The following is a 16,107-nucleotide window of genomic DNA, read 5'->3' on the forward strand; positions in this document are numbered from 1 at the left end:
TCATGTATGTTTTATATAGGAAAGCTACCAGATAATAAATTGCAAGTTAAATTATGCTAATACCTAAACCTCCAAACTTTTCTTGCTTTTGTTACTATTGCACTGATGTAGAATACAGCTTGTCAGAACAGCAACCCAGAAAAGCTTGTACAAAGCGCTGCTCCTCGAAGGAGAAGACGCAGCGCACAAAGACAGTTTGTTTGCAAGTGGGCACAGAAAACCTTGCTGGGGTTAAGAAGCACGTTAGCCCTTCAGTGCAGGTCTTGTGCAAGCCAGGAACGTACTGGTGGCTGGCGTGCCAGGCTGCCCTGCCTTGGACAACTGTCACGCTGGCACCACTGAGTTCCTCTGATTGGGTACTCTGAGTGACTGATTAAAAATGCTGATGCCGTTTGTGCGCTCCTTTCCACTTGGAGGAGAAATCTCTTTTCCCCACCCCCAAGCCCACCTCTAAGTAATGGTGAGAAGATGAAGATGAAAACAGTGCGGTCTGAGTGACTGGAAATACAGCAGTCTGTTTTAGCTGCAGTGTTATGTAGGAGTCGTCTTCAGACTTCTTACCTTTGGTTTTTCAGCACAAACTGCCTGCAGGTTTTGGAAGGCTGTGAAAGGACTTACCATTTCACAGAGAATGGGTTAGTGTTTTCTGTGCATCATCATATTACCTTGCTTTTCCCTGGACAGCTGTGTTCAGAGCTTCATGTGGAAATCTTTCTATTGAAGAGAGATAAAAAGGATCCTTAATCTGATTCTCTTTGGATCTTTCTATTTTTATGGTAAGTGCCAGCATGTATTGGCTGAGCATAGCTTCTTTGCTGCAGTGCTCGTGTGCTCTCTCTCTCTCCCTCCCCCTTCCCCCGTCTGTTTTTCTCCTCTTATTCTTAAATAAGCCTTGTGACCTTCACTCAATATCTAGTCATCTTTTTTAGCGTCTTCATAGCAGATGTTGGCTAACTAAAATACAAGTTTTCTCTTTATTTTGCTCTTTCCCCTCTCCCACCCGGAGCTCTGAAGTAGTGATTGCAATCAGAGTACTGCCTCTTTGTCCTTGAAACCGGGAGGCTTGAGCATTGCTCGCGATTGCCCGTGGCAGCAACGGGATAAGGCTCTGGGGAACTGGAATTAGAGGTTGAGTAAAGGTGGCTCATTTCTGTAGGTCTGTACCACTGTGTTGGAAGGGCACAGAAAGCCCGACTTTGACTAGCCATCTAGAAAACTCTGAAGCCCCTCAGTGTTCAAGTGTGGGGCATCCATGTGGTTTGAGCTGATACTTGCTGCCATTGGCATAGGAAGGACGGGCTCTTTCAGCATTTTCAGTATAAGCATGTGTCATCAGGTGTTTGTAAGTTGGACCTTTTGCATCTTACAAGTCTCAGACTGGCTGGGACAAGAAGTTGCAGAACAGGCAGCCTAATAACCCTCATCACTCTCTGGTCAATACAATTGCAAATTCTTAGCCTTTTGAACTCTGCAGTAGGAAAGAAGTGCATTTAAATGTTTGAAAACATGTGCTTGCTTAATTCATGCTCTAAGCTACTTTAACAGCTCTGATTTTGTAAATAGGAAAGGTCGTTATTTAGTCCACAGTAAACTGTGCCCTTAGACATCCTTTTTCTTTTTTCCTCGTTTGTTGCATGAGATTTAAAGTAAATGCAAATATGTGATTTCTGAGAGAGATATTCCTTTGCTTTTGGTATGAGAGAACTACAAAAATATTTCTTTTAACTTAAATGTTTCATGTTATGAATCCATTATGCAGATTGACTATGCATAGCCCTTACACACTGCAGGAATAATAAAGACTTTACTAAATCTTCAAAGGTCCGCTGAAGGCTCAAACTCATCACCAGTTGGTCTGCCTTCAAAGCAAGGCAAAGAGGTGATGTGTTCTTATACCTTTGTTTAACTGAGGTAGGATAAGAATAAAGCTTTTATTCTGTCTCTGCATTGCCTTTTCTGGGTTTAAGCAAGAGATATGCTGATGTCTGGAAATTGTTGTCTTTGTTTAATGTGTGTTACATTGTGGCTTAAGGTTGGTTTTTTTTTTTTTTTTTTCTGATTTATCCTGTAATTCGGAGGGTTTTGCTTCACATGAGCTGTTTAGTTCAACAGAGTTTGGGTACCTCTTTACCCCTCCCCAAACGAGTAAAAACTTTAAAACTGGCATTATTTTAAATACCCTTCATTTCTCTTCTGTACTTGGGTGTAATGTCTGGTTGTATGGATTGCGTGTATGTATGTCGGGGCGGGGCTGATGCTCAGGTTAGGCGATTGCAAGAGGTACTGGGGGGGAGGAGGAGGCTTACATAGATCTGCAGGTAGAGGGTTTCATGGTGCAGTGAGGTACCTGCTGCATTGCCTTCACAAAAAAAGCAGTAGTGGCCTGCACGTAGCCCAGATGTCAGTGATCCAAGTCCTCTCCCCCATCAGATCAAGCATTTTGGCATCATGTTGCACTCCCTGGTGCAGCTGATGCTAAGCCCCGTTCCCCTTCTCAGGGACGCGGTGAGGACACGATGCAAACCTATCTCCCTCCCGCTCTCTGGTAGGGAGCAGCACTGTCTTGGCACCTCAAGACAGCTCAATGAACTGCTTAAAAACATTTACCTCCAGCGCAGTCCTCCCCACTGTCTATTACAAAAAGGTTTTTGCACTATGTAGGGTCTGTGTGTTACTTATTTTTTTTAAATCTGTAACGAAGGTGCCTGAGCTTGTTCTCTTCCAGTTCCAGTAACTGCTGACACAATGACAGCAGCAAAGAAACTTTTTACTGTGAAAGGAGACCAGCAGGGGTCTTGCTAACACACATGGGGAAACGGTTCTAAGTGCTTGCAGGTTGTGATATTGCCTCGGCTTAGGCTTTTCTTGATTAAATGGAACAAGTAATTGAGTTTGTGCATCTGCACGTGGAGCATTTTGTTCATCTAAAATTACTGTAAACTTAAAAACAAGAGGGTTTGCAAAATACATGCACAACGTAAATAATTCTGAAGATCACACAGTTAAGTATGGTACAGCATGTTTTTATTTTTAAAATTATTATCATAAAAAAAACCCCCATGCCTTAAAATAACCTACATTCTTACCTCACATTTAAGGTCTTTTTTTGCTCAAAAAATTACTCCTAAGTAAGACCGTCATGCAGAAGCTAAGTGCATAATCATATCTGTCTTTTTCAATCAAAGTTTAAAAGCCAAAGTCCATAATACAATATGCTTTCTGAATAGCCTTGAGGCAAAAGGAAGGGAGGAAAAACAATTTTCTCCAGTTTAAACCACATGAGCTTGCAATGGGATGTTTACATTTGGAACCTGCCGTCTGTGCACTGCGACTGACAAGTCTATGTACCTAAAATCCTTGTCAGCACATCCTGTTGTAGGCCGAGGGCTTAAAAAATAAAGATGCAATCCTCTACAAAAGGTAGAGAGAAGAGTGAAATCCCCCAAATAACATGAAATTCAAGTAGGTAAATGTGCTTTTCATTTCTTAGGAATCCTCTGAATGCTGTGATAGGGGAATGCATGCATAGTACTTCCTTGTTTCACAGCATGGTGTCATGTTAATTCCTTTGCAGGGTGGCTAAAGACTGCATAGAAAACAACTGCAGGGGAAAAAAAAAAAAGCTCTGTTCCTTAGCCAGCCAAAATCACCCAATGGTCTGATGAAGTCACTGCATTATTTTTTTTCCTGTGTATGTTCAGTATGCATTCTTCACTCGACTTGTCCATAGAAGCAAGTTCTTCAAAGCTTTATACTCCACAAATATTCACCCATATATATTTATGTTGCAAATATAAATGGTTATGCTTTTACAGAAAGCTCACTCATTTTTTTCCATGCTGCTTCAGTAGTTTTATGCTTTCTATCCGCTCATATCCTTTCCAACAAAACATGTGCAGGCAGCTATTGATTATCACTGGCTGAAGAATCCAGGTGGTGGATTAGCCATGCCCCAACTTCCCTCTCTGCCCCAGACTGGAAAGTGATACTGTGATATGCGTGATGCAGAGCTGAAGTCATCAGTTCCAGGTGGTGCTCTGGCTAGTGATTTTTTTCAAAGCTCCTTCTGAAAACTGTTTACAGACGTTTTCAAAGGTAATGTACTACCTCATATTTTTACAAAGAATATGTAATTATAAGTTACAGTATACGTATTCTCTCTATATATTACGTTATATTAATTGTTGTTTTACTTGGCTGTTTCTTCATACATACTGACCCAAGCTTGAGCACACATGGATAATCAAAAGTTGACTGCAATTTCTAGGCTTTTTCTGTTATTCATAGAGCTAACTTTTATGGTTTGCCTGGACACATTCTCTCATTTAGTCTGCAGATTTTGTCCGGGCTGATTTCAAGGACTTCCAAGTTTTCTGTAGGGTTTATATCACTACTTTTGGGACATGATTGAAATAGATGCCTGTTTAGGACAGCCTTTTTATCTTCATCCATTTGCTCTTGTTTGTAGCCCTCTGCAGTATTGATATTAATTCCTTATTTTATATGGTGCTTACAGCCTTCAAATACAGAAAAATGATTGTACCTCCCTTTGTTTTTGGAGGAGGAAGTTAATGAACAAAATCATTTGAGAAGAGCAACACTGAGTCTCCTCTGAGCCAGTTTGCTGCAGGGAAAAACTAGTCTGATGATTGGATCACCGGGATATATATTTGTATTTCAGATAATTTTATTTGACAAAACTGTTTTACATTAAAATTAAGCACAATACTTTACACATGATGTATTAGACTCCTAGAGACTTTTTCTAAATGAGCTTGGTACTTCTGGAGAATGACTTCCCATAAAATGCCAGCTGAAATGCACAGCTTTGTGAAGCCTGTTGGTATGTCTCCATATATCCTGGCAGACATGCAACCTCTTTCCATGTAGTTCATCTATCCCCCAGGCTCATTTCAGATCTGTTCTTGTTTGTGCTTTGTGTCATTGTCTCTCTCAATGTTTTCCCTTGACACATATTTTTTGCCTTTTCCCATACTGATTTGCTTTCATATTTTTCTTAGTTTTGGTTTTCTTTCACTGGTTATTCTTTGTTCTTCATAGAGATGGTATCTGTGTTTGGTTGGTTTTTTGGTTTGTTTTTTTCTTTCACACTGATTGTCCTCTTACTGTTTGTTGTTGAGTTTGGTAGGGTTTTTTTTTTTGCCATACTAGTTGCCACCCTATACTGTGTTCAGTCTAGACAGAGCCCTGCTCTGATTCAGTGCTTGGTGAACAGCAGATATTGCCTTTGCTAGATGAAGAGCCTGGACTGCAGTCCCAATATATTGTGAAGCTTGTGTAGAAAAGTGGAGAACAGGAGGCAATGAGAAGCAGGTTTAGCAGGACAAAAGGACTGGAACCTACGAGCCAAATAAAATGTCAGCCTTGTTAGCATGAATGCTCTTTTCCTAAATCTGATGGGAAAATAGCATATCTTGTAGTTATGGAAGCTGAGATCAAAAAACCATAACAAAGAAGAATTAGGCAGGTGATAGTGGTCAGAGTTGTTTCAAGATCTCTTCAGTTTCATGCAGGCAACACTGGTTTGATTTATGCTTAATGTTCTTAATGTTATTGCCATAAAAATTCTTTATGTTAGATGGGGAAAATGAATTGTTCAAGGCTGCTCTGCCTCAGAAGAAGGAAGAGAATACCACTTCTAATTTCTTGTTGTTCTTTGTTCCCATAGAAACACCTGAAGTATTTGATTTTCTAACCTATGTCATTTAGATAACAAACTTTTCCAGAAATAGATGGGGGGGAAATTCCTGATCCTATTTAATTAAATCTAGAGTAGTCGGTTTTCTACCCATAGTCTTATTTTTGGTTTCTTTGATGATGAGTGTGTTGATAACACTCAGCATGTGAAGTTCCCACTGACTGGAAAAGGGGAAACATAACCCCCACTTTTTAAAGGGAAAAAAGGAAGACCTGGGAAACTATAGGCCAGTCAGTCTCACCTTTGTGCCAGGGAGATCATGGAGTGGATCCTCCTGGAAACTATGCTAGGGCACATGGAAAATAAGGAGGTGATTGATGACAGCCAACATGGATGGCTTCACTGAGGGCAAATTGTGCCTGACAAATTTGGTGGCCTTCTACGATGGGGTTACAGCATTGGTGGATAAGGAAAGAGCAACTGACGTCATCTACCTAGACTTGTGCAAAGCATTTTACACTGTCCCACATGACATCCTTGTCTCTAAATTGGAGAGACATGGATTTGGTGGATGGTCGCACTGAAAGAGTTGCAGCTGATGGCTCAATGTCCAAGTGGAGAGCAGTGATGAGTGGTGTTCCTCAGAGGTCAGTATTGGAACCAATGCTGTTTAACATCTTTGTCAGCAATGTTGACAGTGGCATTGAGTTCACCCTCAGCAAGTTTGCTGATGACACCAAGCCGTGTGGTGCAGTCAGCATGCTGGAGGGAAGGGATGCCATCCAGAGGGACCTTGACAAGCTTGAGAGGTGGATCCGTGCAAACCTCCTGAAGTTCAACAACGCCAAGTGCAAGATCCTGTACATGGGTTGAGGCAATCCCAAGCACAAATACAGACTGGGAGATGAGTGGATTGAGAGCAGCCCTGTGGAGAAGGACCTGGGGGTGTTGGTTGACAAGAAGTTCAGCATGACCCAGTGGTGTGCATTTGCAGCCCAGAAAGCCAACTGTATCCTGGCTGCGTCAAGAGAAGTGTGACCAGCAGGTCAAGGGAGGTAATTCTCCCCCTCTATTCTGCTCTTGTGAGGCCCCACCTGCAGTGCTGTGTTCAGCTCTGGAGCTCCAACTTAAGAAGGACATGGACCTGCTCGAGTGGGTCCAGAGTTGGGCCATGAAGATGATCAGGGGCTGGAACACCTCCCTTATGAGGACAGGCTGAGAGTTGGGGTTGTTCAGCCTAGAGAAGAGAAGGCTCCAGGGAGACCTTATAGCGGCCTTCCAGTACCTAAAGGGGGCCTACAAAAAACTGGAGAGAGACTTTTTACAAGGGCATGTAGTGATAGGACAAGGGGTAATGGGTTTAAACTGAAAGAGGGTAGATTTAGGTTAGGTATAAGGAAAAAATTCTTCACTGTGAGGGTGGTGAGGCACTGGAACAGGTTGCCCAGAGAAGCTGTGGATGCCCCCTCCCTGGAAGTGTTCAAAGCCAAGTTGGACGGGGCTTTGAGCAACCTGGTGTAGTGGAAGGTGTCCCTGCCCATGGCAGGGGAGTTGGAACTAGATGATCTTTACGGTCCCTTCCAACCCAAACCATTCTGTGATTCTATGATAATAATTGTCATGTTTCTTTCTCTGATCTTTATGTTGACCACCAGGTCAACTTAAGTATAAGAAGTTCTTTCTAACTGGTCACACTGAAATTGCAGTTGAGCCATAGACAGTATTTCCTTATTTTCCTTGATAATGTAGAATTTGTGTGATGTGGATTTCAGAAATGCCTTGGCAAAAGATTGGATAGCCTTCTGCTATCCAGGGGCAGGAGTTAGCAGGGCCTATTGACAGGGCTTTAAACTAGATATGAGGGGGGAGAGGAAGATAACTGGGCCTGTTAGGAATAAGCTCAAGGGAAGCATGCCAAGGCTTGAAGGATGGTGGACCGGTGAGGGCTCTCCCTCTGCCATTTCATTTGAGAGAAGGGAAAGATGTTTAGAAATCATGGAAGCACCTGAGAAGGGTCTGGTAGGAAAGGAGGCCCACACTCACAAAAAGGTGTTGGATTTATTAGCTCATCTCAAGTGCATCTACACCAATGCACGCAGTATGAGCAACAAACAGGGGGAGCTTGAAGCCATGATGCAGCACGAGAACTGTGACATAGTAGCTATAACAGAAACGTGGTGGGATGCCTCACACGACTGGAGTGCTGCAATCAATGGCTACAAGCTCTTCAGGAGGGATAGACAGGGAAGGAGAGGTGGTGGAGAGGCCCTGTATGTTAGAGAATGCTATGAGAGCTCAGAAATCTAGTATAGCGATAACGGGATTGAGAATGTGTGGATTAGGTTAAGGGCCAATAAAGCAGATCTTGCTGTGGGAGTCTGCTATAGACTCCCAACCAAAGCAGTGAGGTGGATGAAGCTTTCTACAAACAGTTGGGAGAAATCTCACCGTCACTTGCCGTTGTTCTTGTGGGGGACTTTAACCTCCCGGGTATCTGCTGGGATCACAACACAGCAGAGGGGGAACAATCCAGGAGGTTCCTGGAATGTGTGGAGGATAACTTCCTCACGCAGCTGGTGAGTCAGGCGACCAGGGAAGGTGCCCTCCCGGACCTGCTTCTTGTGAACAGGGAAGAGCTTGTGGGGGAAGTAAAGGTTGGAGGCCGTCTGGGGTGCAGTGATCATGAGATGACTGAGTTTTCGATCCTCGGAGAAACAAAGATAGTGGTTAGTACAACTGCCACCTTAGACTTCTGGAGGGCAAACATTGACCTGTTCAAAAGACTGATTAACAAAATTGCTTGGGAGGCTGCCTTGAAGGATATGGGAGTCCAGGAAGGCTGGACATACTTCAAGAGCGAAGTCTTAAAGGCACAGGAGCAGGCTGTTTCCACGTGCTGAAAAACAAGCAGGAGGGGAAGGAGACTGGCCTGGCTAAACAGGGACCTTTGGCGGGATCTCAAGAACAAAAGGAGAATCTACGGCCTTTGGAAGAGGGGCCAGGTCTCTCATGAAGACTATAAAGATGAAGCTATGCAGGGAGAACATTAGGAGAGCCAAAGCGCAGCTAGAGCTCAACCTGGCTACAGCTGTTAAAGATAATAAAAAATGTTTCTATAAATTCATTAACAATAAAAGGAGGATTAGGGAAAATCTCCCTCCCCTACTGGATGCAGAGGGAAACATAGTAACAAAGGATGTGGAAAAGGCTGAGGTGCTCAACGCCTACTTTGCCTCAGTCTTTAGCAGTGGAACTGGCTGTTCCCTGGACACCCAGCCTCGTGAGCTAGGAGATGGGGAGGGGAAGCAGAATGAGGTCAGCACAATTAAAGAGGAAGTGGTCAGAGACCTGCTACACCACTTGGATGCACACAAGTCTGTGGGACCGGATGGGTTACACCCAAGGGTGCCGAAAGAGTTGGCAGATGTGCTCGCCAAGCCGCTTTCCATGATTTACCTGAAGTCATGGCTAACTGGGGAGGTCCCATTGGACTGGAGGGTGGCAAATGTGACACCCATCTACAAGAAAGGCAGAAAGGACGATCCAGGAAACTATAGACCTGTCAGTCTGACCTCGGTGCCAGGGAATGTCATGGAGCAGGTCATCTCGGGTGCCATTAAAAGTCATATAATGGACAACCAGGGGATCAGGCCTAGTCAGCATGGGTTTATGAAAGGCAGGTCCCGCTTGACAAACCTGATCTCCTTCTATGACAAGATGACCTGACTATTGGATGAGGGAAAAGCTGTGGATATTGTCTACCTGGATTTTCGAAAAGCATTCGACACAGTTCCCCATAGGATTCTCATAGAAAAACTGGCTGCCCGTGGTCTGGATGAGCATACGGTCTGCTGGGTCAAGCACTGGCTGGATGGACGGTCCCAGAGATGGTGGTAAATGGAGCTAAATCCAGCTGGTGACCGGTCACAAGTGGTGTTCCTCAGGGCTCAGTGTTGGGACCATTTCTGTTCAACATCTTTATTGATGATCTTGATAAGGACATAGAGTGTATCATCAGTAAGTTCGCAGATGACACCAAGTTAAGCGGGAGTGAGAATCTGCATGAAGATAGGGAGGCTCTACAGCGAGACTTGGATAGATTGGATCTGTGGGCCAACGTTAACGGGATGAGCTTCAACAAGGCCAAGTGCCAGGTCCTGCACTTGGGCCACAAAAACCCCATGCATCGCTACAGGCTTGGGGAGGTGTGGCTGGAGAGCTGTGTGGAAGAAAAGGATCTGGGGGTTCTAATTGACAAGCAGCTGAACATGAGCCAGCAGTGTGCCCAGGTGGCCAAGAAAGCCAACGGCATCCTGGCTTGTATTAGAAATAGTGTGACCAGCAGAAGTAGGGAGGTGATAGTCCCCCTGTACTCTGCACTGGTGAGGCCACACCTGGAGTATTGTGTCCAGTTTTGGGCACCTCAATATGAGAGAGATATCGAGGTGCTGCAGCAAGTGCAGAGGAGGGCAACGAAGCTGGTGAAGGGCCTGGAGAACAGATCCTATGAGGAGAGATTGAGGGAGCTGGGACTGTTCAGTTTGAGGAAGAGAAGGCTGAGGGGAGACCTCATCACTCTCTACAACTACCTGAAAGGACATTGTAGAGAGGTTGGTGCTGGTCTCTTCTCACAGGCAATTAGTGATAGAACAAGAGGGAATGGCTTTAAACTGCAACCGGGGAGGTTCAGACTGGACGTTAGGAAAAAATTTTTCACAGAAAGAGTGGTTAAGACAGTGGAATAGGCTGCCCAGGGAGGTGGTGGAGTCACCATCCCTGGACGTGTTTAAGGCTTGTTTAGATGAGATGCTGGGGGATATGGTGTAGGGGAGAACTCTGTAGAGTAGGGCTGATGGTTGGACTCGATGATCCCAAGGGTCTTTTCCAACCTGAATGATTCTGTGATTCTGCTTCAGCATGCTTCATGAAGTTTACTTAGTTTGCATTTCTAATAATAGACTCTAAACCATTCTGATTAATATATTCTGGTAAAATTGTGGCTATACAAACAACTTTTGTGAAGCTTACATCAGTACTCAGTGTCCCATGGTGAAGTTGTTACTGCAGCTAATTATTGCACTATTATCACCAGAAACAGTTCTGCAAACAATCTAAACATTCTTGTGTAAGAAAAATATGAATGTATTTTCCCTTTTACCGAAAAAGCAACATGACTCAAACATTTTTTTGATTAGTACAGAGACTTACATGTTAGCATACCACAACAAACTTTTAGGCCTAAATTATTCACTTGCTTTACCTAAAGCTCAGTCAGATCAGCGTTCAAGTAACTCTTTCTCTGCAGTTTTAATTCTGCGTCGTCTTGTTCAGCTTTGGCCTCTGATCTTATTCCTTCTGACTCTCCATTCTGTGCTTCTGCTGTTTGCTGGGCCTCCTGTCCTTTGAGTGTCTTCCAGGTTCTGCTCCATTCCCCCTCTAGCATTTCTCTTTCTGCTCCGTCTGTTCTTTACCTGCTCCTCAAGGCTTTTTCTGTGTCCAGGTGTCCCACTCACATACTGGTGTTTTTTCCTGAAGTTCTGAGCTGTGAAAAAATGAACTCAGACCGCTGAGTTATGGTCCTTCAGCAGTGCTTGTTGCGCAGGTTAGCATCCTTTGCCACAGCAATATCAATTTTCTATTGATCGTTTGTGAAACAGTGCAATGAGGGTGTTAAAGGTGACATTGCAACACAGAGATGTATCAGAGAAGAAGTGCAATGTCAGATTTCAATATGATAATCTCATTTCCTGAACTTAAGGTAAAATGTTCAAATTAAATTTAATATATATTACAGTGAAGAGGGATGATAGGCCTGTACTTGTCCTGATGCTTCTCGTGTGAGATTGGTTGCTGAATATTATCACCTCTGCTCTTGAGTATGTTGAGAAGTGAAATAGTGGGCAGAAGGGAGAGAGGTTTAGGAAATGTGCTTCATTTCAGTCCCGAGAGAGAAGACTGAGAAGAAGCGAGATGGATGTGGTGCAGATTCACTTATTTTTTTGTCATTTTTCTTGAAGATCGGGTTGTGATGAAAGAAGCCTTGTACATCTGGGAACCGCTATGTGCTTTCAGCTATTATGTGATACAGTTACTGCACAGGAACTTGTTCATTGTCAAAGATGTCTCACTCAAGATCATACAGAAATGTATGTCTCAGTTTGACCTAGGACTCTTGAAACCCATGCCAGTACCCTGCTTTTGCCATGCTAGCCTATTTTACCACAGGGACAGTATAGGGTAAAAGGGAATTCTAATACTAATAAGTAATAATAAATAAACTACATTCAAATACAAAAGATAAAGAAGAAAACTTGTAATTTTCTAGGTTCTAAACTAGATAAAAGTCCTCAGAGAAATTTTAACGAAGAAAAAATTACCATATTGTTACAGAATGTAAACTAATATTTAGGGTATTTGCTAAATAACTTTGATGTCATTGCTGCTTGTCATTGCCTGTCTAAAAACTCCCAGTTGTTTGCTTTCCAGGGCATACCATGATGTTTGGTTAGATTTTGATGTGCTCTGATTGTGGTATACTCCAGGCTAAGTAACTTGCAATTGATGTGATGTTTCTCCTTCACTGTTGTCAAACATATGTCCTATTTGCTTTATAGACTCCAGGGGAAAAACATGTTCTGGGGCCATGCTGTTAGCGCTTACATCTTCTGAACTGCATTTTTAGAAACATCTGTTAAGCCTGCAAATAGGTTTTATACCTTGGGTATGTCTTCATGCGTACTTCCTTGCATTCTTGGGTATTAGTACTGTGCAATCTAGAGATGTTTTGTTATACTAAAAAGCATGGGAGGGTGTAGCTTTGAGCATTTAAAAATTAATAAATGCCAGAATTTTGGTTGGCTGCCTTGATGTATTATCCTGGAGACTTTAGTCATATGTTCACACGCAGTGTTTTTCATTTAGTTATTTTTGTTTCTTTTTATTTTCCTTGTGAAGTATTTCTTTCTGTCTCATAGTTAGTGTATGTGATTCAAACCATGCTCCAAATAAAAAACCAAATAAATATCTCTTGATATATGTATTTTTATGGCAATCACAACAACTTCTGCTAATGTCCAGATGGCAAATATTTATTCTCCAGAGAAACTATGAGTTGAGATGTTATTATTTCCCTTGCTGCTGTTGTCTGTTCTTACAACTCCATAGGTAAGGAGCTGTGGTTTGGCATGAAAGAGAGAAATGCTCATTAACTTAGGGTGCTGCATGTGAAATGCCAAAGGCGTGATTTCTTCCATGTCTTTAGCACATTATAGCATTTCATATAATCAGAATAAGGCTTGAATTGACATTGACCACAGCTATGAATGACTTAACTGTGATGAAGCACGTATTGTAAGCTGGGTGCTTGGACAGTGACATCTGCCCACTGAAGTCACTTCCTTAGCAGCTCTGAACGCAGAGTTGGGTATGCAATCGGGTACCTCAAATTAAATTCAAATTCTTTAATCCTGAGACCAACATGTCTCTTCATGCAGTTTCAAACCGTGTTTCTGTACAGCTTCCCCTCTACGCTGAGACTGGGGAGAGGTCATTATCGCAGAAGTGTACGTTCTAAGTGCATGCTGAGGATAAAAATTCTGTATGGTGTGGAATTAAAATCCATATCGTATTGCATAAGCACAAAAGTTCTGAGTGTATTTCACAGATGCAGCTTTAATCCTGGCACTTCTTTAAGGTCTGATGGCTTGATATTACAAACTCGACAGTCTTCTGATATAGCTTATGTGTCAACACCTAAATATTTTAAAAGACAATATAAAATCCAGAAATTTCATCCTCTGATACTGAAAAAAATGTTAGCTATACATGTAGGACAGATATTAAAGAGCTTCAATTTTCTTCTTCCTGGGCTTGAACATAGTGTGGAGTCAGCCTGGTAGCCATGGTTGTCATTCTGCAGCTGGTAGACTACTCAGAAGGGAGAAGTGCATCTTTTGCTACAGAGCTCCCTAATAATCTCTTGAGGATAGTTTAATGGAAGAAAGTGTCCTCTACTGACACAGACCTTTCTATCTTGCCATTAGGTAGGAATTCTTTCTTCACGATGTGGTATGGCTGCTAGCCATGGGATCCTGGCAGAGAGGGTCTCTGCTCTTCTACTGTTGCAGTGACCCCCTTGAGCTATAAGAGGACCAAATCCAGGGAAAAAGATATTTGCCACATCTATTGCTGAGAGAAAAAAAATTAGACAGCCTATAACTTTAGGTAATATTGTATTTTTTTTACAATAATATCTGTCACTCTAGATAGAGATATGTAGATATTGATAGCATACATCTTCAAAATTGACTAGTGCTTTTCTGTGGCTAAGATCTAAAATAGCCTGAAATATTTAATATTATCACTCTGAATTTCAAGGAAGGTTGCTTTTAAATTTGTCAAAGCAGATGTCCCAAGTCAGAAATGGCATTTTAAATTTTGAGGTGCCTCTGTATGTGCATGGCTAGTGATTTTATAGCATATTCACTGATGTAGTTAATACTTTAAAGTTGTTTTTTAAAAAGAAAAATCAATGTTGATTAGCTATTATGTGAGCATAAATTCTATCTTTACTGTTTCAATGTTATAAGTAAATCAATTAAATTTTGAAAATTTTTTCATTCTACCTCATTAACATAGTTTGTAGTAAAGAACATAATATAAATAGTATAATTGCAATCAATGAAGTCCAGAAAACAAAAGACTCTTCTCCTGTCCTGTTTTAAGTGTCATGAATAAAGCAACTAATACTTTCTTCGCGTGCCCCTGAAAATAGTATGGGCACTGCCTTGTTTCAGAAGCTTTGCCAGAGGGTCTGGCTGGTGAGCCAAGATTATGGGAATGCAGACTTTGAATCAGCAATGCCTGCTAAATGCTGCTGGAGTGCTGTTGGCAGGAAGATACCACAGCATGGTGTCCTACAAGGCCTGTGGCTTTGTGAGGATTTGTCACCTGCGCTTCGCTATCCCAGGGCAAGCACAAGAATTGCATTTAATGCATAATCCCAGGAAATGGCCTGACCCTGTCTCTGCCTGTTGGGCTTCACCTTACTCTGACTTCAACTGAAGACAAACCATGAGTTAAATTTTCCATGCTTTAAAATAATTTATTTCATTCATTTTAGATTCTTTCTACATTGAGATATATCAGTGGATATATCGTGGGTTTAATATACTCTGAAGCCAAAGACACGGAATTGCAGATCTCAGGAAACAGTACTAAGGATGTTCCTCCAATCATTGTTTATCACTTAAAAGTATAATTTGAATGTATCATTTAAATGTTTTTACATGTGCTTGTATGCCAAAAATGCTGACACTCAGAAGGTGGAGGCAGCCATTTGCATAAATAGTAGCATGGAGAACAAGATGGTAGGTTTAGTTACTCTACATAAGGCAGTAAGTACCTAATTTTGTGTCAAGGAAATTAGAGACATTGATTTCCACTGAAGGATATACAAAATGCTCGTTTTCCCACAAAGACCATTTCCTTTCAGCATAAGCAGGCGCTTGTTAGTTGATCTAGGAAAAGTCAGGCTTGCATCCTTTAATACCTGTGCAAAGGATCACTTCTGTGTTTAATTTCATGCTTTAGGAAAATCTGGAGAAGTTTTTCCTTACTCATCATATGAAAAGTCTGACACACCACTAGTATTATAACTGTCAGATGCTGAGCACTTTGGTGCAATGTTAATCCTTCCGGGTTTAGTATTACTATTTTGCTGAGCAAGCTCAGACTGCAAGTGCAATAAAATAATTCAGAGGCAGGTGCTTTTGATAAATGGAGTCATGCAAGAGACATTGCAGATCTTCTGATCTCACATAAAAACATCAGTAGGAATTGATGTAATTGAAAATCTTTGAAAGAGTGAAATAGAATCCAGTGCTGCAGTTTGCCAGGAAATCGATTATAAGTAAAAATGCATGCTTTCCATTTTCATTCTGCTCTTGCACTAGGGTATTCATTCTGCTCAGGCAGAAGTTGCTGTTCAGCTGTAGTCAACATCATCCCTGTGGTTGGAATTCACACCCTGCAGTGATACCCGTCCGGTTGATTTTAGAATAAATTTACAAAAAGTTTAAAATTCAAAGTCTGACTTGGTGTAGTATTTTTAATTGTAGTCACATCTTCCTTAATGGATTGGTATCAGTTTTTGTAAAGCACATCTTATTATTTTGAAAGTTTTAGTAAATTGTCCATACAATTAACAGTAGCAGGGAACAAGTGAGACCAAATTAGGTTTGTTCCAATTGCTGCTCCAATTGCTGCTTATCACATGAACAGCATTTTAGTTTTACTGTTTTGCTTAATTTGTCTCCTTTATACAAAGACAGTAAGCATTTGAGATGAGATTTTTGGTTTTTAAAAGCATATGATGTCTAGCACCTGGGATTGTGGGATCCTGAATGCTGTTGGGAATCAAATAATTTTTTGTGCATATTTCTAAAATT

The 16,107-nt window shown here is 41.8% G+C and overlaps 1 protein-coding gene across 4 annotated transcripts in view; it reads left to right on the forward strand.

Moving 5' to 3' along the window:
* Positions 1-550: 550 nt before the first annotated feature.
* ANO4 (anoctamin 4) overlaps positions 551-16,107 on the forward strand; it is a 220,123-nt gene continuing 204,566 nt past the window's right edge. For all 4 annotated transcript variants that reach the window (XM_074870850.1, XM_074870851.1, XM_074870852.1 and 1 more), the window contains exon 1: positions 551-776. The gene's annotated coding sequence lies outside the window, so the exon portion shown is untranslated. The remainder of the gene's footprint in view (positions 777-16,107) is intronic.

Source organism: Strix uralensis, chromosome 5, assembly GCF_047716275.1.
Source record: "Strix uralensis isolate ZFMK-TIS-50842 chromosome 5, bStrUra1, whole genome shotgun sequence".
Taxonomy (NCBI): Eukaryota; Metazoa; Chordata; class Aves; order Strigiformes; family Strigidae; genus Strix; species Strix uralensis.